This window comes from Nothoprocta perdicaria, unplaced genomic scaffold (genome assembly GCF_003342845.1).
Source record: "Nothoprocta perdicaria isolate Ctin4 unplaced genomic scaffold, notPer1 scaffold_205, whole genome shotgun sequence".
Classification (NCBI taxonomy): Eukaryota; Metazoa; Chordata; class Aves; order Tinamiformes; family Tinamidae; genus Nothoprocta; species Nothoprocta perdicaria.
Window position 1 is genome coordinate 1,107,757 of NW_020455261.1, and position 20,555 is coordinate 1,128,311.

General features: G+C 42.1%; 1 long non-coding RNA gene across 1 annotated transcript; it reads right to left on the bottom strand.

Moving 5' to 3' along the window:
* Positions 1 to 11,776: 11,776 nt before the first annotated feature.
* On the bottom strand, positions 11,777 to 19,390 carry LOC112946427. Its single transcript, XR_003249240.1, has 5 exons — positions 19,250 to 19,390; positions 19,001 to 19,108; positions 17,698 to 17,844; positions 11,965 to 12,066; positions 11,777 to 11,856 (listed from the first exon to the last, which is right to left on the bottom strand). It is a non-coding gene; the product is annotated as an uncharacterized LOC112946427 (long non-coding RNA).
* Between the last annotated feature and the right edge of the window lie 1,165 nt (positions 19,391 to 20,555).

Genomic DNA, 20,555 nt, shown 5'->3' on the forward strand with positions numbered 1-20,555 from the left:
TGCCTCCTCCTACAGCAAGCATGCACAAGGGCATCCAACACTGCATCTTTTTGTCCCATTGCTCCTTTTCTGTCAGTTGTTTTCTGTCTTCTCCAGAGCTGGCTCTAGGGAAGACAACCTGAAGGGGCTATTAGTTACTAGCAAAATTGGTTATGGAGGAGACCTTTTAAACAGAAGGCACTTCTCAACTTCATAACTGGACACGGTGATCTGCTGTTGCAGTCCTCTCATATAGCACAAAAGATGGAGACCTGAGGACCTGAAGCTTTGAGTGCAGGTCGTGTGGAGGAGTCATGAAGCAAGTACAAAGTGAAGCTGTTCTTGATTTATCTTAACTAAGTAACATACACGAGTTAGTTTACTAAGAGGCAGGGTGGATGCCATTAACTAGCAGAAACTGATAACAGACAAGTTAGGCATTCAAGAAATTAACAGGATTCAGAAAAGGAACACAACATCTTAAAAAGAGATGCGGATATCATTATCATTAGAGGGAAGCGGCTAGTTATAAAGGACCCACAACTTAAACAAAGCAAAGCACTAAAAAGTATTTTAGATACCTAACTGCTGACTTTCAGGAAATGTACTCACTGCTGAGTAGAAAAGAGAACTGGAAGGACAAGAGACCTATCAATATAACTAAATGGTGTGGTTCTTTGAGTGAGGCAAAGAGAAAAACTTCAAAATTTAGAAATCTGATCTGTATGAAGTCCAAAATCAAGACGATAAATTAGAGTAGGATCTAAGAGAGCAAAGAAAAAGATCAAGTTGGATTTTGCAAAGCAAATAGTGTAAGGTTTAAAAACAAACACTATCAGCTCACCCAGGTGTACATAAAGCAGGAAACCTATGAATAAATGGGAAGAGACTGAGGATTAGACAAGCTAAAAAGATATTAAACAAGATAAACATATGGATGAAAAGCTGTGCAGTTTCCTTGTATTAGTCTTCACTGCTAAGGATACTGGCCAAGCTTTTAGCAAATGAAATGTCTGCAAAGGTGGAAGTGTCAGAAGACACATGTAAGCAAATATATCATCTGAACAGTCCCAGGTGAAATATAGCCAAGATTTATGAGGCAGATGAAAAACAGAGTAGCCAAATAGATAACAAAGGTAATGGCCATTGTCCAACAGCTTCAAGAGTAGAGAATGTATCTGGTTTTAGGCCATAAATAATAAATAATCATAACTGAGTTGTAAACATTTGCATTTTATCATTACAAGGAGACTTAGGATAACCATCCTCCTCTGTTAGGTTCCTCCTCTGTATATTTCCAAGCCTCAGCTTGGATTTCTTCTAAATGCAACCACAATTTTGATTTCTGAATGTGCTCTGATGACATTACAAAGTAAGGCTCTCTCAGGGCAAGAAATCTCTGGTTGGGACATCTGGGGAGGTTTCACCTTTGAGTTTCCTCTGCCTCCTATTCTAAGCAAACAAAGTCATTCTACTTTAAAATTCCCAGAAACAAGTAAACAATCAAACAAAAAAAAAATCTCTAAGAGTGGCCAATACATCTTAGGAATCTGTTAACTTTTTATTAAGCTTTTTCTTCCTATCCACCACTCTCAATTTTTCTCTAAGCCTTAGTGGTTTTCTTTATTGTTTACTTAGCCTCCTGTTTCCCCTTCCCTTCCTTTTCCATTCTCTTCTCTTTCCTCCTGTTCTCTCCTTTCCCTTCTCTTTTCTCCTGACCTTTCTCTTCTCTCCTTTCTCTTCTCCATTTTCTTCTTTCTGATTTTCTTTTTCCTCTACCATTCTGTATAAAATGAAATATGGCCTAGAGTGTACAGAGATGTATACTTATTTTCATGTACTAGGGATTAGATATTTAAAGCTCTGGCTTTAATATGCATTACATACTACAGAACAGTTCCAACATTAATAAGACTTCCAGGAATAAAGCTGTATCATGACATATTTAGTTTTCTTTCTGCATATACAGCAATATTTCTTTTTTTTGTTTGTTTGTTTCTTTTGCATGTTTTAATCAAAGTTTTGGATTCAGAATCTTTTTTTCCCCTTTGTCTAAAAAAAAAAAAAAAAAGATATAGACATCTGTTTCCATAGGACTAAAGAAATATTTAAAGGAAATTGATTTCAAACTTAAGGACACAGCAAGCTGATCTACTGTAACTGAATTTTATTCTAACTTCTTCCATCTGCAATCTATGACAGCATTTTTTCTTTCTTCTTTTGCAGATATATGGTCTATCAAGTATTGACAGATGACAAGCTCAGATGTAAAATTCTTCTCTTGTGAACTGAGTTTCACCCAAATCCCCATATTCACTTTTGGATGGCATTACACTAAAGTAAGTTAAAGCAGGAAATGTTTTCATAACTAAGACAGGTGTTTTTTGTTATTTTGTTTTTCTCCTTGCTGAGCCTGGCCTAATAGTGAATTGCTAATTGATAAAACGTCCTGTTCTCAGGGTCCTGCCTTGGATTCACCAAGACCTGCAGTGCACTTAACATTCTCAGGTCACTATGCTCCCCTCGCTCTTCTCCAGGCTCTGCTACACAGCTTTCCCCAGGACAACAAGCCATGATGGAGCCTAAGACTTGTAATCCGTGGATCTTGTCCTGACTTTTGGCTTGGCTGGTAACTGCTAAACTGTTACATGTTCATCGAGCCTTGCAATTGCCCCACTCCCCCCATGCCTTGATTTGCCCATGAAGTTGCATGCACAGCCTAATCCTGCTGTTGTTAGAGCTTGGTCACAGCAAAAACAGCTAGTACAATGTTTCTGAGTGCTTAGGAGCTGCTTCCCACCAGTGCTGTAGCTCCAGAAGCTACATGTAAGCCAGAGGCAATGTGCCATGACACCAATGTGCATGCAGTCCTCTGCTCAACTGTTCTAATGCACTAGGGCCTCCTCAAACACTCCATGGAGGACCTCCAGCTGGGCAGTTTGAAGTTCTTCCTGCAGTGTCACATGGAGGGACACTTGGCAGCGTCACCACTATGGGGACCGGGAGATGATTTCATGCTTCTGGTGCATCCTATGGCAAGCTTGTGAGGTTTGCTCTCCATGTATACACAAACATGTCTTGGAGGAGTGATCCTTCTCTGGCAGCCTGTATGGAAAGCCATGATTTGATTTTACATGTTTTTGGATAGTTTGCCATCACACCCACATAAAATCTCCAAATGTCAGAGGAACAAGACGATACAAACAGCGAGAGCATTCTCATGCCTTCAGTCCAAACAGGCAGCTCTCATTCATAGCTCTGGATGTGGAAATCCACTGGCAAACCTCCCTTTCGCATTTGACACCCACTGACTATGAGTGTGGGTGTTTGTGTGTGTTACTGCTAATACCCAGTGAGAGCCCATTTTTGTTGGACGAGACAGCTCTGCTGAGCCGATATTTTGGAAGCCATCATATGATGTCAGCCAAACACTAACATTATTTTCCCTCGCCCACACAGCATGTGAGCCAGAGGACGCTGCAGCGCGCGGGCTGGCACCTCGGCCTGGCAGGCCCGGCAGCGCCGACACGCTCACAGGTAGCAACAAGCACGGAGCTCCTGTCTGCAGCTCAGGGACAAATTGAGCCAAACAGTGTGCGGGCCTTCAGCAACATTTCTTTGCCATTCTTGGTTGATTTGCTGGATTAGATATGCAGTCCTCGCTGGAAGAAGGACTACCAACTCTGTACTAAGCCAGGAAGAATCACCCAAGCCCTAGGGCTTGTTTCAGGATGAAACCCATGTATCGTAATTGAAATAATACCACCAAGTAACTCCAGAATGATTTTTTTTTCCTTAAAAACATTTTAAAAAATACTTTTTCTTTCTTACTTCTGGTTCTGTCAGGTATATTCTGAATTGTCAAGGTTGCAGAGGATATTTAGTATTCTTGCTGAGGTAATGATATTGAAATGAGTGATTTACATTAATGCATCTAGAGCTTCCAGCTATACTTTTTTCTTCTTATTATCTATTAAAATGCTTACACAGTAAACAAAGCCACATTCCTCATGGATCTTGATGCCTATAGCTCACTTGGTCTTTATATTGCTGTCAGGAACCTATTGTTTTGTTTCTGGCAAGAGAATTTAAAAAAACTAGACAACAGGAAGCAATTTAGTGACGTTTCTCCCAAGAGCTTGAAGACTGGAACACAGCGTTTTAATGGTTTAAAAAAGAGAATTTCTACATATCAATCATGCTGACATCCCTTCCTAGCAGAGAGTTTTAATAGTCCATAAGGTTCCAATTTGCCACACTTAAAAAAAAATCCTGCTTTAGAAAACAAATTTAATTACTTTAGAAATAGTTTTGTGTAGTACTAAACAACATTTCCATGGAATATCTTACCTAAGATATGACTAACCAAAATGAGAACAATAAAAGAAATTGTTTCAACCTTCAGTGGCTTAGTACTACATTTTAGAAAGCAGAAAAAAAAATCAGTCCCAACCGCTGTCACTAATAAATGAGACAAAAAACAGTGCGACAGTATATTTTGTGAGAGATTTTTCTGCACACTTTTGCAGCCTGGGGCCACACTCTGACCAGACACCATCACTTCTGCTCATAAATCAGCCTGGTTCCTGCTGAATCACCAGAACTGTGCCATGACACCCAGCTGAAGACCTGATACACCAAAAAAAAAATATATGGCAAGTGGGAGATCGTCTGTCATCTCTGTGATCTAAAGAAAAGAGAGGAACATTTAGGGAAAAAAGTGACTGTAGAATAAATTAGAAAGGCCTTCAGAATGCTCAGTTCAAACATCCGTACTTCCAGTTGGGCTTCCACTTCTTGTATCCATCCCACCTGATGGGAATAGAGTTTGTCTCTGTGCTGCTTCCTTAGAAACCTTTTGGGGCCATTTTGCTGTCTCCACGTGATGGATTGTAAGAAAGGGGCTGCCTGTTCCCCATGGCACTCTCTTGTAGTTTAAACCACGTAACTATGCTGACTTTCCAAGAGCTACACCACACTCACATAGTATTGGGTACTAAGGAGGCAGTAATTCACACAGTCACTTATTTAAATCAAGCCATTTCTGTATGGAGGGATAGCCCAAGGGCAGATCCTCAACAAATGTTATTGAATATTTTCTTCAAAAATAGGCATGTAACACATTCAGGTTGGGAGGGGGAAGGAAAGGAAGGCCAAAGCACAGACATATACACGTAGACCTGAACCTGGAGAGTGGATTTCCCGCTCGCCTGCTCCAGCCAGGAGCTTAAGGGAGTGCAGCAGGTCCCAGCAGGATGTTGAATCTCTTCCAGGTGAAACCTAGCAACTGTGCTTCTTGGTGTAAGCACCAAGTGCTTCGTCATTGTTTTCCATTAGGAAAATCAGCTTTTAAGTCATTTTTGTGTTTCCATTTAGATATTGATCTATCATATTTGCAGGCTCTTGGCAAGGCTTCCTTTGGCTGCACTGAGGATTGGATCATGCCTTCCACAATGCATCAGTGAACTAAAATTGGGGGATAAAGAAAGCAGACGCAGACACAGGACATCATTTCAAGATTTCTTTTTTTTCTTAGAATTAAGAAAAAAATAATCTAAATTTAACTTCCAGGCTAGATTATTTTTTCCTATTTGCAAGCTAGCAGGCACAGCGGGGTTAGGCACAGAGCTCTGGGAATGGATGACAATACTGATCCTGGGAATCCCATTCACATGCTGCCCCTTTAAAGACCTCCTGGCAGGATGCCAAGGAACCTTCTTTTTTGAAGAGCCTTTGGTGAAAACTTGATACTGCAACTGCACAGGGACGTGTATATATGTGAACGACAGTAAAATAAAAACTAGCGACAGCTGAGTGATGGGAGAGGCTGTTCTTCTACGTGCTGTCATGCCACCAGCACATTTGGCAGGGCACTTCTCCTCTGATAGCCAGAGGAGCAGGAACATGAGAGGCAGCTTGTACCCATTGCCCCTTGTCCTGTTGTATTTGTTCGGTAGAATCAAGGCAATCAACTCCCTGGGTCCTTCATCTCAGCTCCCAGAAGGGTGGGATAGGGCAGGAGGAGCTCCCTGCTAGATTTTCACATCCTTTAGGCTAACAATGTCACACGGGCAGCCTATTAATGGCAGTTACCTAGAGTGATTTGAGAAAAATGTTGCCTGGGTGTGAACACCAAATGCAGCCCAAACCAGGAAAACTGGAGGCATCTCAGACTCCCAACAGGTACAGCTACTTGGGGTTTTTAAATATTATTTGTAATTTAAGGATGAACACGGGGCCTCACTGTCTGTGTGTGATTTACGGGTTATTGAGCTGTTAAACATTTGCTTGCCAGGAAACTGACATTTGAAATTGTCCCAAAATAAGAGCATTTCGGTTCTCAAAGTTGAAAAATAAAGACCTCTGTGCTATTTACAGTACACAGAATGCCACAATTTCTAAATCTTCTTAGCCATCTAATATTATTTAACTTGAGAATCCAAATCATTTTCCATTTTAATAGGTACATGCAGCGAAAATCTGAGGCACAGCAGCAGGCATTGCATTTGTAGCTAATTGAGGAAAACTGGACTGAGCTCAGATGAGGATTATGAGAAGTGATTATTGGAGTTCCTTAGAAGCTGATAATTTTGAAAGCATTTCCTTGCGTTTGTTCACTTTTTCCAGTATAGCAGTATAAAATAGCTCCCGAGGCAAGGAAAATTGGCTTCTAAGGAGCAACACTTTCAAAGACAATTATGCCCATAATCTCAAATTGACGTGTCTGGTAGTCGACCATTGGGTCATTGCCATTCTTTCAATCAAAACATGCCACCCATTCATTATCCAAAATTGCTGCAGCAAATAATTTTCAAGCATAGAGTGATATTACATGCAGAACTCCATACATCCTATATGGCTTGAGCAAGTCATGAAATAGTAATATTTCATTTTTGTCAGGCATAAGCAGACAACTTAATAAATGCTAATTGTTCAAGGTGAGACTATGCTACGTTTAATTCCTGAAATTAATGGAGATGTTTTTAGAATGAGACACTAGTCCACATGAGCAATGCAGACAGCATCAGACCTTCAGAAGGAGTTGAAAAACTGCGCTACGTCAGAAATCATGGTAAAGCACTGAGCAATACAAAAAATACATATATTATAAAAAGAAACAGAAAAACACTTCCACTTTATTTCTTTCTGAAATAAAATTTCTTTTAACATTTTTGAAGAGTTATCAAATTGCCATCAGGATATTGGAGGAAAACTGCCAAAAAAAAATCAATGCAGAGAGATAATTATGCTGATTTTGTGGTGGGAAATTTGCCTATGTGCTCAGTCTTGGAAAACTGAAAAGCAGTTGGCAATATCAACAGTTTCTTCTATTTTCTCTTTTTTGTCCTTTTTTGAGGGGTTTTCTTCTTGGTAAACATTAGGAGTGCAGCATACCTCAGTCTTAGATGCAAGTAGGAAATATTTAAAACAAAAATATTGCTAATCCACAATACAATCATTTCAAATAAATATTATTTTTAAAAATAACATGGCCCGCCTGGTTTTCTGTAATCAGTTGCTGAAGGATTCTTCTGTCTGCATCATGATGCTGTTGACAAATACTGCAGGATAAGCATAAAATACATGACATGTTGGTGGTGAAATGGTGGTGACACAAGCATGAGCAAGACATCTGGCTAGGTAACCATAAGGGCTCAACTGTGCCCTCAGAGCCTATCACGGGACAGGACACTAGGTGCAAGGATTCCCCAAAAGGAGTTAAAGAGGGATGAGGACAGCCTGCAAGGGCATGGTAGTAATAATTAATGAGAGGTTTCAACACACAAGCAGCTCAACAGCCATCTGCTCATTGGATGCACCAAGGAAAAGGATGGATCTGGAAGACAACAGTAAGGTTTTGGGAATGTTTCTCGCATGCTCACAGAATCCCAGACTGGCTGAGGTTGGAAGGGACCTCTAGAAATCATCCAGTCCAACCCCCTGCTGCAGCAGGGACAACCAGAGCATGGGGCACAGGGCGGCATCCAGGCGGGTTTGGAAGATCTCCAGAGAAGGAGACTCCACAGCCTCCCTGGCAGCCTGTGCCAGGGCTCTGTCACCCTCACAGGCAAGAAGTTCCTCCTCACATGCAGATGGAACTGCCTGTGTTTCAACTTGTTTCCATTACCCCTTGTCCCGTCATTGACCACCACTGAGAAGAGTTTGGCCCCTTCTTCCCTACATTCCCCCTTCATGTACTTATACTTGTTAATCAGATCCCCTCTCAGCCTACTTTTCTCCAGAGAAAACAGGCCCAACAATAACTTTTGATACGCTCCTGAGCAAAGAGTGAGATACTATATGATAAACCACCAAGATGCTTGTCACTCAGGGAAATGGTGAAAACCTGAATATTTGGGATATTTTCAGTTAGCCTGGACACTAGTGTGCAGTAGAACTGGACCTTGCAAAAGCATGTTGGTGGATGATGGAAGCTGTGTCCTTTCATAATTTTTTTGAAGATGAATAGCAGGCCTGAATAATGAAAATTATACAATGTTGGCATCTGCTGAGATCCAGAGCATTTATTTGCTGCATGGAAAGATTTGGTAGCAAAGAAGCAATAGAGACATTATCATGTCATTTATGGCCAGAACACAGCCATTTACAAAACAAAACAAAACAAAACAAACAGAACAAACAAAACAAAACAAAACAAAAGTAGTGACAGGATAATAAATAATTGTCATGTGCTGGACTCTTGCCTACGCTTAATCAAAGTGAGTGAAGATTAAAGAGCTGGAGCTGTAATGAGTTCTGCCTCATTCGTGAGCGTAACTGTTGCTGTCACTGCTGAACTCACACAACTGCACATACAAAACATGCCTCGTTACAGAAAACAGAGAAACCAGACACACTGCTCCACAGTTTGATATGGAGCAACTACTTTATACATAGACATATGCTGTTTCTCCATGCACTTACAAACCATCTGCTCTGTTCCTTCCTTAAATTTCAGCTTGAAAGGGAAGAAACAGATTTTATTTTCTTAGCTAAATGCTCTAAAACATACCCATAAATGTGGGACAATATACTATGTAGATGTACGAGATCAAAAATAAACCTATCTACAAAAAATGTATTTTATTCTAGCTAAAGTATTAAAGCCTTTATTTAAGTTTTCTGCCCTATTTGCCCTATTTTCACTCCCTGTGGCAATGGAAATTTTAAAAATTGTTACCAACGAAGACAGCTGAAAATAAGGTTGATTTAAAAACTCTTGAGTTTCAGTAGTCTACAGGAGTATTAGGAGCTCAGTCAAGGGTATTTTTAGAAACATATAAAGAGAAATTCTGCTCTGATATCCATTCTTGCAATCGCAAAAGAAAGTTCACAATTTTTGATAATATCCTTTAAGGTTGAGGTTGCGGAGTTTAAATTCCAGTAACAACAAGTGATTCCTTCCTACATACTGCTCCTAAAAGAGTCCATGCATTTTAATGCTACTTTCTAATGTGTTTTTGGAGGACAGTGACGCAAATCTTCTCATTTGGAATTGCAGCCTTTTTTCTCAAGCTTTCTCTGTGTGTTTTCAAACAGAAGCTTTCTGGCTAGCTAAGTATTTCTTCACATCCCTTCATTTCCTTAGTCAGACAGATCTCGTTTAGTAAAATAAAGCAGTGTTTTCCCTGTGGCTAACACCAACAATAAATCCTAAAAAACGCAATGCAGGAGTGGATACAATGCTCAAGGATTTGGGGTATCCCTACCCTTACCCTCGGTCTTGTAGTGGGAACGTACAAAAAATGTAGCTGAGTGTCCTCCTTGAGGTGGGCTGTGAGCTCCCCATGAGCTCCTGCACTGGGCACAAGCTCCACTTTGAAGGTCTTGTTCCTGCATCTGGCTTTTGTATGACTCTTGGGCTGAAGCACTCTACACCAAGCACCCAGCAATGCTGTGCTCCTTCGTATAGCTCCTTTATGTTGTGTGAGACAGAGAGGTTCTGCCTTGGCCAGTAGTGGTGCATGTGTTGTGGAAGTCACGAGGCACTGCTCCGGGGCATCCCTTCAGAGCAGATTTTCCCATTCCTGAACATTTCCTACGTTGCATTTGATCCCCTTCCATCACTGCTGCCAAACAAAAGATTTGGAGACTGTTCAGACAAATGATCTGGGGAGAAGCAGCCCCAAATTCACTGGCCCACTTTTGGCAAGCACATGTGCATGGCACCCGTTTCAGCCCAGCAGTTGCCTTCTCAGACCTTGCCAAACTGAAAATTTCTAGATGGTTTCAACTTGCAACCAGGAATCTGACCAGATTTGCTTGAAAATTGGCCCAGTTTCATTCAAACCATTTTACAAACTTCAACAAACACAGTCTGGGTTTTGACTTTCTTGTGAAACTTGAAACCACATGTGGTCCACATGGTTTAGGTTTTTGTTGTGAATATTTTACACAGCTTTAAGGGAATAACCTTTTCTTGTGGTCTTCTAGCATTTCCTATCCCAGCCAGAACCATAAAAAGCAAAGGCTGGAAAATATGAAAACTACCATTATGTGGAAAAAAAAAGGGGGGGGACTTAACTTTTTGAACCTCAAAGTGAGTTTATGTTCATTTAGAGCTCAGAGTGAAGTTTTGAATTAATTTGTGTTTTATTTTAACAGTTATCCTTAATTAGGTTCACTCAGGAGAAATCACTTCCTCTCTAATATAAAATCATTGAGCTTGCAACACATGGAAATTATAAACACTTTGGAGTGACTTAAGAGATGGGTGTGGGCTTGCAGCAGCAGAAGAGCAAATATTTACAGTACATTAGGCTTCACTTCATTTCTAAATTATTATCTTCCTCTTTGGAATAATCCATTTTCCAAAGACAGATTGCTAGTAAGGCTAACCCTGTCCTCATCAGCTTTGTTGTAGGCAACACTTTTTCTGTCATTTCTATATTGAAAATTCTTGTTCTACCTTTCCATAGAGTCAAAAGAAAACTGAGGAAATCTTTCATTTGACGTGAATTTTTCCCAACAAATTATTTCACTTCTGTGAGTTTCATTCTCCATTTCTACTAAGCAAAAAAAAAAAAAAAAAAAAAAAGAGACCCTCCTAAGAGGTTTGTTCATTCATTAATTCATATTCATAACAGGACTTTTAAATAGAAAGTGATACATACTTAGTGATACATACTTAATTATTGTAATTATACTTGCTTATACCAAAGCCCCAAAGAAGCTGTTACTTTATAGATTACTTAAGTTAGTACTAAAATATTCCCATCTTTGGTCTTAGTGTGCTAAGTTTACGAGAAGTTAAATACAATGAAAGCAACACGGTGACATAAAGGTGAAGAAATAATTGCAAACACCATTTTTACCCCCCGATTTGGTTTCTGCAGCGTGTGATGTGCTGTTAGGCTTTGCAGTAAAAGCACAGTAACCTGGCTTCGCGTTTACAATAGCTAAAGCCATCTGCACACGTGTAAAACCTTCGCTGGCAGGTTTCCATGTGCGGTTCATGCATTCCTTTGCCTGTGCAATTTGAAGCTGTCAAAAACTAATTAAATAATTATGTGGTTGTTACTGCAGCTGTGTGTATTCTTCATTACGTTATAAAGCTGCGGTTTGAGGCACTCTCCTGCTCTAGGTTTCAAAATATTAGTAATGGAAGGTGTGTTGTTGGTGCACGTTCAGTCCTTGCCAGGAAAAGCAGAAAGGGAAGGGAACCGTCTCTCATGTCAGGCTGTCCCCGCACTTTACACTGTATGTTCCTTATATACCACGAGGATGTGAAGGCACAAACTCACTCCTTGCACTGGGCAGAAGTCAGCGTGGGCTCTTCTGAGTCGGGGAAAACAGAGGAGTCCCTGCAGATCATGGAGCTGAGAGCGCAGTTGGCTTTGTGGCATCTTGGGCTTGTGAAGGCGACTTCTTGAGTGACTTTCAGGAGAAACATGAGAAGGAGAACAACAAGTTTATGGAAGGGGCTGGCCTCCTCCCAGGCCACTAAAGGGCTGGGTCCTGCTCTCCCTTCTGCTTTGGACTCACCCTCTGGCCCGAAGGAAATCAGTTTCTCTCAGCAAATTATGGAAAACAAATAGTCTCCTCCAAAAGTAGAACTCGGTGGTCTCATTAATAATTGCAGTTCATCTAGACGGAGGATGCCATACAGATGCAACATGGTGTTATTTTAATGATGTCAAATCATCATCTCTCCCTTTTTCATTTGAAAACCCAGGAGCTGTCACTGCAGTAACACAAACCCGTCACACCCAGAGGAGACAGCTCTTGTAAACATAAAAACATTGCTACCACTTACATTGACCAAAATACCACGAGCATGCGGCAAGAGAAGGACAGAAGGGGCCCTATAGACACAATCCTGACTCACGTCTGGTGACCACAGGGTGAGGCCCGAGGAGGATGAGGAGCAGCACCCAAGGGTGAAGGCATCTGACAAGTCTTGTCTGGGGAGGGCAACCCTCGAGACCACTTAACAAGGCCCCCGAACCAGTGCATCTGCGGGCAGTGCTGCTCCTCCAAAATGGCAGATATCGAAGCTGGTTTTCATCGCCAAGGCAGAAAAGCCCTGGCTACTCACGCACGGCACATTTCAGAGGCGACACAGCTGTGGGAGGAACAGTGAGTTACTGCAGCGGCAAAGCCGCGTATTACAGAGCGCCTCCAATTTATTATATTTATGGAGCAATGTTGCTTTTAATAATGTTTTCCTCTAATTTATGGAACTGCCTCATCACATCTGCAGTTGCCTGCTTGGCTACATGTTCAAAAACAGTAATAAAGGGAAAATTCCAAATGCTGTATTTATTTAATATTTTTCTTGTAGGCGGTCAGAGCATAATACATCAGTGCAGATGCTTTCCTCCTAAGGTTTTTTCATGATTTATCAGTCTAGGAGCCAAACAGCTTTTCTCAGTGCACTAGGCATCCATGATTCATGTAAGAGCCCTTTTCAGATTTTCTCTGAGAAAACTTACGGGTCAGTAGTTGCAAATTTTGCAAGGACTAAAATTAAAAGAAAATAAAAGAAAATATTTTTAAAGCCCAGTCTGAAAGATAAAGATACGAGAAGTAGTGAGGGGCTCCTAAAAGGCAACGTGTGTTTCTGGGTCCCTCTTGTGGCCTAGCAGCTGCAAACTGTCATCGCTAGCACACTTTGCATGATCCCAGACACATCAACACAAGCGGAGACACAAGGGTTTGCAAAGACTCACAAAAATCCAGCTCACACATAGGAAAGACAAATATGATATTAATTTGTCTGCACTGGTTCAAACCCATTTCTCATTATTTTCACCGCTACTGAAATCCTAAGGAAAAAACATGTGATCATAAAATCATAGAATCACAGGATGGTTGAGGTTGGAAGGGACCTCTAGAAATCATCCAGTCCAACCCCCTGCTCCAGCAGGGACACCCAGAGCACGGGGCACAGGGCGGCATCCAGGCCGGTTTGGACGACTTCCAGAGAAGGAGACTCCACAGCCTCCCTGGGCAGCCTGTGCCAGGGCTCCGTCTCCCTCACAGGAAAGAAGTTCTTCCTCACGTGGAGATGGAACTGCCTGTGTCGCAACTTACACCCACTGCCCCTTTGCTCCTGTCACTGGCCACCACCGAGAAGAGCTTGGCTCCCTGCTCCCCACTTTCTCTTCTCAGGTACTTATACATATTGATCAGATCCCCTCCCATAAAAGCAATGAAAGTACCACAAATTACTATACAGCAGGATGTGAGGACAAACTTGTGTTTCAGATATCTTCTAGACATCATTTGGACATTCAGGATTTTGAAGGTGCCCTTCTTCTCAAGCACAGCTATTAGGATTATAGCAACGTTTGTTTGTTTGTTTTAATATATTTTTTTTCCATGGGAACTCTTAGTTAATCTTTGAAGTTTGATAGCTAATCTACAAACCTACTTACATTAGCATACATGCTTTCTGAGCTCCAAGTATAGACTTCAGGAACAGCTTCAGGCAAGTAGGCAATAACTTAATGGTACAAATTTGGGGAAGGCAGGAGGAAGATGAAGGAATGACAAAATATTCCTAATAACAAGTGACCTTTCAGCGACACAGCAAGCTACCATTGGTACCTGCCCCCATGCAGGTAAAGAGATGGCCATGTGCCAAGAGTCCTGATGCAGATGGTGTTTCCGAAGGCCACAAAGTGCGCTTTGGATGACAGAGCCCTGGAGCAGGCTGCCCGGAGGGGTTGTGGAGTCTCCTTCTTTGGAGATCTTTAAAACCCGCCTGGACGCAGCCCTGTGCCCCGTGCTCTGGGTGACCCTGCGTGAGCAGGGGGGTTGGACTAGATGACCTCTGAGGTCCCTTCCAGCCTTAATGATTCTATGATTCTATAATTCTACTACACTGTGCTCCCATGCAGGAGTGTCCCTCTGTTCACATGCTCTGGCTGCTGCACACAATCATTTGACATGTGCAGGCAGGAGAGATAAAAGGCAAAAAGATGAATGTAGCACACAAAGCTGTAAGAAAACAGCGACATGCTGCCTTAAAGGGGAGCATGTACTGATGTGGTGGGGCTTATCCTGGACAAGATGAGGTCCTGCTCAGTCCTTGCTGTTCTTTGCAGCTGCCAGGGCCCCTGCATCTGCACTGCCGTTCATGGGCAAAGGCAGGGGAGCAGGACGGCTCCAGTTCCAGCTCCAGCTCCATGTCCTGGCCTGCCAGCAGGCCCATGCTCTGCTCCCAGGCCTCTCGCGGACCTACCCTGAGCGGCTCTGTTCCTGATCCTCCAGAGGTTCTCCTCAAATGGAAACTCATCCCTCCTTCCCCTCCAGCAGCACTCCAAGAGCCTGAGGACTCATCCAAGATCCTTTCTTCTGCATTTAATTAATCTTAGACTTCTTCCCCTACCTGCATCCTCCTCCCCTGCATGAGCATCATCACTACCACAAAATCACTCTTCCCTAGCTGCAGAAAGCTATTTTTCTGCCTCATGAGGTAGCAAAATCAGTTTGCCTGTGCTGCTGAGAAGCCTTAAACCACTCTGAGTTTGTGTGTAATGTTGGCTCACTGTTATTTGTCATAAAGGAACTTTTAAAGGCAGAAGTGATTTGCTCCAGAGCAAGAGCAAATATACTAGTACATATATCAAGCAGTGTTGTGTATAACAATGTACATCTCCAATTTTGGCAACAAAACTGCCTACACACTTTTTTTAGGAACTATAAATAAAAATATATATCAATATGTCCAGGCAGAACCTCATTGTTTCTTTTAAAATACTCCAATAAGCCACATAAGCCACATATTTAATGAGCAAACATCAACCAGGCAATTTTAAAGTTTTTGTCTGAAAGCTGTCCACCTTCCTAGTTTCCCTATTTCTGAAATATTTGTATCTTACATTCCTCATATATCCAAGGAATTTTTAAAACTTGCTTTAGTATAAATAAACTGATGAATGTGAATAAATAAACTAATATATTTCTAACACTGCATCTCCCATGAGATATGTTTTGATAGCAATGCAAAAACACAACCAAATTTGTTTATCTGTTATGCATAAATGTTTTCCTGACAAGTCCTCTTCCTTTAGTAGGAAGACAGATCTTTTCCATAAAGCAATAATGTGTATCCAGTACAAAAACATCCTATTTTTGTAAAAACATGACATAACAATTCTAACAATTCTCTAAATGCCAGCACTGTGTATTTAAAGAGGATTGGAGCTCAATTCAAATTTCTTCATGCTGTTCTCCAAAGAATCCATAGACCTCTTTTTCAACCTGAAATCTATTTGGAGGAGATTCTGAGAACTCTGAATATTTACTTTGGATTTTTAGGCAACAGCCTTGTTGAAAAATTAGAAGTATTGCCTGTTCCTAATGCATTTCTGGACACCTGAAAATCCTATAAACACCCCTCCAGACCCAAAGAGGCCATCTGGCATCCACCTCACTTGCAGCCAGTGAGAAACTGAATCTTCAAACCAGTACTTCTAGTTATATCACCGTGAACAACTCTGTATTTAACAGTCTCGTTGCTGCAGTCAGCCATCACAAAAGAATCTTGGCTAAAGAGGTTCTGTGGTCAATGCTGTTTTCTGATTTTTATTTTGCAGTTATTGTCCGTTTCTGGAATCAATAGAAATTCACTGGTTTCTATGAACTGAGTTCTGACCTCTTATTTACACATTTTCAGAGAGATATGTATGTCTATCTGGGTGCATGTAGGCTGTGTTTATGTTATTTATGTGAAAATAATATCTTTTTACAATGCAAAGATTCTTATAATACAGTAAATTAGCGAAGTCAATACTATTTATATACTTCTCACAAACACCATGTTCTGCACATCTGATTTATGATAATGTTCAAAAAATCAGCTAACATGGGAACCAAGAAACATGTGGGTTTGTAAAACTATCCACTTCAATAAAACACAGCGTTTTTATCTAACTGAGGAACTGGGAATTGGTTTGATGGAAGGGATTATTACTTAACATTTTCCGCAACATCAGCAATCTCATCAAAATCCCCTGGTTGCTCTGAGAGTAGGAGAGGTCATTTCTATGGGGTGAGCGCTTGTCGGGATGGCTTCCATGGACAGTGCAACAGCCTGGCTTCAATATCCCTTCACACATTGTGCCTGGTTTACTCTGGACAGTGCCATGGAAAAAACCACACCTTTGGCAGGCAGGGGCCAACAAAACCCCCACTGCCCATGCAGGGCTGCTGGCCAAAGCATCCTCTAGCCCTCACCGCTTCGCCCATGCGCAGAACTGCTGCACGTGGGCTGCACCACAGAGGAACAGTTTCTCCCCTCACCTCGTGACACAAGTTGGCCATGTGGGTTTCTGCTGGAAGGGTTTGCAAGCACAGTTCTGCGTTGGTGGTACTGGAAACCCTCCTGCTTAAGGACCTGAGTGCCTGGACACCCCAACCCGTCTTCTCAACGCATGGCTGCAGTGGAAGCGCCCACCCCTCCCATCTCTGAAGTTCTTCCAAAACCTCAGGCCCTTTATTTCCCAACTTACCTCCCTTACAATAGGTATTGTATTCAGACAAGTATGTTGCATGTCTAGAACAGTCTCCTAGCTACTTTTGAAACAGGGAATGAATGCTTGGACATGGCATGGGGAGGCTTTAATCTGGTGAGCCCGGGGAGCTGGAGATACCCTGGCAGAAAGGGCAACCTGCGGTGGCAAACAAAGCACGGGCTGTAAGGAAATCCTGGCAGAAGGCTCTACTGGATAAACCTGGATAAAGCTGGTGCCCGCGCTGCCTTCCTCCCCTGCTCCTGCTACCCACACTCGCTAGATTTTTAGTGACGTTTTATAATCGCACCTTTATTTTGCTGCACTGGCATGTCTTTAAGCGCCCTGTTCATAAACTATTCATTTGAATTATGGCTTTTCAGCTATTCTTTTGAATCTGCTGCCATCTAGCGAGCACAAATCAGCTGTTATTTATGATTTTCCGGGCAAGCAGTGTGTTTTGTGAGCTTCCAAGTAAAGTATCAAGGATTTTTTCCCAGTATCTTTCCATTTGAAGGTGTGTCTTGTGTTGTGGTACAGTTTCCATGATTTTTTACAGCAGGGTCCCAAATGTAAAGGTAAAATCAATTTAAGGCTGCCACTACCTTGTACCATCTCTGGACAAGTCTAAATCTCCTTGGTTTTAACATCTGGGGATTTTCATTAAATCATTCTCCATTGATCTTGACTATTCCTGCAAAGTCCCTGAAAGGTTACTGCATTTCTGGGCCACATCATAGGTGAGATAAATACATACCAGTGAGGTAAGTGCACATGAATCAAAGTGATTCAGGTCTGAGAAGTTATAAAGGCAGAGTTTAAACCAGGCTATAGGTCAGACAGCCTCACAGTCTTCAGGAAAATCCAGGTGTAAGACATCCAGGAGCCAGGTAGTCCCACCGACCTGCACAGCACAAAACAGACAAGTGATTTTCCACTGATGTTCAGTACAGAGACAAGCAGTATTTTCACTACCAGGTGCTTCTTGGTAGCTTTCTTGGTAGCTTTTCAAGCTACCAGGAGTGTCACCACAGCAAAATCTTGAGGTGTCAAAGGCTGTGGATTCAGGGTGAGGCACCAGGTGGTGGCTGAGTCACTGCAAAAACAGCTCCTCCACCCCCGGGCGCTGCCACTCGTGTCCCTGGGCAGCCTCACACCCAGCAGCACCAGTGACACCAGTGACACCAGTATGGCAGGTCTCCGACCTCCCACTGGCCCCATTTAGCTCACAAAACCACAGAAAACATTTTCTGAGCAAAACTTCCTAAAAGTAAGCAGGATCTGTTTCTCAAGACAAAGAAACTTTTTTTTAAAAGTACACCTAATGCTTGTCTGAGCTAAGTAAATGTTGTCATTAGCTTTCAGTTATGCAGAACTTGGAATGGTTGGCTTGAGCTCCAGCAAAAAGTCAGTGGCTTTCGAGATTAGTGCCCAAGAAATTCAAAAGATTAGGTGTCTTCAAGAATAAAAGACAATTCTGTAGTGCCCAGCACACTGTCAAGTTCAATCTTATTGTTTTCATAAATCTGGATTTCATATTTATTTAGTGCTGTGTAATCTTTTAACATTTTTGCAGTTCTAACTTGTTTTCCTTTATTCTATGTAGACTGACCAAATTCTACTATGTTTTCACATTTCAATATAAGCTTAGTTAATTCTGTGCGTTTACTCTTTCTCACGAAAGCCGATAAAACTCTCCCTTCATGCTCCCCACCCACCACAAAACCCCCATCTCCCTCAAAGCTGGGCCTTCCACACTTCACATGCGTTTGTGCTTGCATTTGTCTAGCAATCTTAGAAGCTGGTAGCACTTGAATATACAGTTCTCTATCAGAAATCTAAAGCGAAACCTGTGAGCTCCCATGGAAGGTACAAAGGAGCGGAGTTTCAGACCACGTTGTCTGAAAGCGCCCGCCGTCGAGGAGCTCCCACAGGACCCAGCACTGTTTGACCCGCAGCAGTCAGTGTGACACGAAACATGTGCTGAGCCTGCAGCCATTCAAACAATTTTATGGAAGGAGGTGAGACAGGCCTTAGAAATTTTTCTATATTTGGCACACCTGCCACATTTGCTCACTGCTTTTGTTTTGATAAGTTAAGCTGTCGTCGCATTCCTGGCCCGGTCCGGAGAATGTCCTACCGAGGGAATTTTCCTACTTTGGGGGGTCCTGCAGGGGAAGGCAAACATCATTTGTGAGTTTTAGTTCTGGCACTGCCATTACAATTACTAAATTACAAAGCATTTGACTTTAAGGCTATGAAGCTCTATCTTTAAGTGGCACTGTAGGTAATTTTGATATGCCTTTTACCTTCCTTCAAAATCCTGCAAATAGTTTGCACAGGCTGCAATGGTATTCACAGGACTGCTTCCAGAGTCAGCTAAGAACACTTCTTTTCCACGGATGCAAAAGCGCAGTAGGAAGAAACTCCCTTAAGCTTGGCAGGTATTAGGTATGGGAGATGGCCTGTAGAAATAGAAGGAAGCAGTAAGAGGAAGAAGCTGAGCAGGTGCAACCAATATTCACAAAATATGCACAATATTTAATTTGATAAGAAGAAATTGCACGACAGAAGCTCTCTCTTTATAAGAAACCAGATACATGGCTGTTTTTCCAGCTGTCTCAGCTGTAATCAGGGTGGGTCGGTGTTTCTCTTCTCCTTCCTCCGGTCAAGTCATTCAATCACCACTAAGGAACCGACTCATTTTAGGTTTCTGTATTTGTGTTCATACTCATAATGAGTCATTTGGTCTGAGTGTTACCTGCCCATACAGGTTAGTTTTGATGCGACGTGAATTACATAGAGTTGCTTTCGGTTCCCAATGACATGCGAACCTCTTCATTTCCCTAAAAGCACTGCATTAAGAAGTCACTTACACGGTACTGGTTTGGTGATTGTTCATTTACTTACCGCAGTATTTCCAGCAAAATGGACAAAATAACATCAGTTCATCTGTTTGTGTGTCGTGTGAGCCATCTTTCACAGAGAGGATCTTTTGAGGGCTTGTGCTGGTTGAATCGCACTTAGTCTATACACATTAACACTCATATTTTTATGAACTTGGTATTTAAAATTGATTCACTACAACTAGAAGAGAAAGATTTAGCTTAAACTAGAGTAACAGCAGCTTGCGGTGGAAGCCCAGCGCTTAAACGTTCCTCCATCACGTATCTGCACAGCGAAGAGGACCGCGATTCTGCTAATCCCATGGCAATCAAACCCGGCCTTCACTTTGTATGATTGCGGAATTTTATTATTTTTTTATGTGTATCACATAATAAACCTATCATAAGTAAAGTTAGCGCAACAACCATCAAGTGTGAACGTGCTGGTGGGATAAACCCCTCACAGTCAGGGACTGACCGCTGAAACGCAGTGATCACAGGCACTGCTGGCTGGAGCACGTTTAGCTTTACAACAGTTTTATTTGGCATCCATTATTTAAAGGAAAAATCTCTTCTGGCACCCCGGGGCTGCCCTATCTCCTGAGGTTCATTTTGAGCCCGTACACGTCCCCCCATTGCCCCGTGCTGTGCCACGGGCTAGGGGGGCTGGCACTACCCCGTGTTCTGGGCCAACGTGGGGCGCGGCTCGGCCCCACGGCCGCGGGGCCGC